The sequence below is a fragment of the Arachis ipaensis genome, chromosome B04 (assembly GCF_000816755.2).
Source record: "Arachis ipaensis cultivar K30076 chromosome B04, Araip1.1, whole genome shotgun sequence".
Taxonomy (NCBI): Eukaryota; Viridiplantae; Streptophyta; class Magnoliopsida; order Fabales; family Fabaceae; genus Arachis; species Arachis ipaensis.
In genome coordinates, this window is record NC_029788.2 from 88,707,774 (window position 1) to 88,709,543 (window position 1,770).

A 1,770-nucleotide genomic window follows, 5' to 3' on the forward strand; every position below is an offset into this window, starting at 1 on the left:
CTGCATATTTGTCAGAAAAAGGTTGATAACTCTGCCATAACGGCGGACACTAGGGTGGGCAATACATGTTTGACGCAATTGGCAATAGATGTTTCATTAGAATGTGACAGTCATGACTCTTCAAGCCCAATAACCTGCGCTGTTTTAAGTCAACACAGCGAGAGTTATTGCTAGAGTACCCGTTTGGAAAGACCACATTCTTGATGGTCTTAAGAAAGACATCCTTCTGTGGATTGGACATGATAAAGACTGCAGAGGGATACTTTCTACCTTCAAGTGGCAATATATCATGCCTGATTCCCATCAACTGGAGATCTTTTCGAGCTTTTAGGTGGTCTTTGGTTTTACCACTCTCGTTCAACATGGTAAAAACAATGTTGTCGCACACATTCTTCTCTATGTGCATCATATCAAGGTTGGGATGTAATTTGTTGTTCTCCCAGTATGGGAGATCAAAGAATATACTCCTCTTTTTCCAAGGAGACTCGTCTTGCATGACGGTTTGCTGTCCGCATCTTCTTTTTCCGGCCACTGCTTGCACCTTGCCAAGTGAGACGTGCACACCCTCCAACTATCTCAAAATATCCTTGCCAGTCAATTTGACAGGTAAGGATCTATCCTCTACCTTACCATCAAATCTACTCCGATTTTGTCTATATCTATAATACGGTAATTTTAATTTTTTCTCAATCACATGAACACTACAAATTGTTAATTAAAAAATAGTTTAAATACACAATTAATTAATAATAACCATATTTTTATACGAGTGTTAAGAGTGTTTTGATATAAATAGTATTTTTTTTTCTAAACTTAATTATATAAAAAATATAGGTTATCAATTAAGTCAGACATACAAACAAGTGATTTTATTTACGTATGTATAAGTGTGTTTATAAAAATATTTTTTTTTCATTAAGACAGAATAAATACATGTCGACTAAATTTCAGATACGTAATATAATTATCATAGTAAAACTTCTATTAAGGTTACCTGATCTTAAATTATTTCTTTTACGTTAAATATTAGTGCAAATTATTATCGAGTTAAATGGTACTCGTAATAATACTATTCTCGTACACATACAAACTATAGACATATATGCTGGTAAGTATTATACTGTATACATATACAATACTGTTGATCTATACATATATGCTTGTTTGTATTTTTCTATCTTATTTTAAAATTTAACAGATTTAATTTCATTCTATTAAATACATTTTGTTATTTATCGTCACATTCAGATATCTACCTATTTATACCAAGAATAACTCTCAAAGCCGACAGACGTAACAAGGTGTTTATGCATCATAGTCCATTTCTATAATATATAATAATTTGGTCTTTAACTAAAATGAAATGATAATCTAGTCTTCAATTATAAAAGATACTTCTTGAATTAACATTATTCTAAAATAACTAATCGATCTCATATTTTTTTAACATTTCAAAATTAAAAAATCACACGCCTCTCATGTTCGATAATCACAAAGTCCAATGTTGCGGGCAAGATCCGGCAATTCTTACATGTAAATTTGTTTTCTAATTTAAAGCTTTTAGGGGGCAAGAAATACTAGCATCTGCTGTTGTAGAATATTGAAAGAATCTAATTCATTGCTTTTTACACATCTTGTAATCAGCTAAATAAGAGTAATTTATACTCAACAATGTGACAAACAGTATACCTCTCTGAGCGTGAGAAATTCCTTATCCTGAAAGCATTCTAGCATTTCTCAATTTTTTTTTATTTTCTTTTAGGATTTATT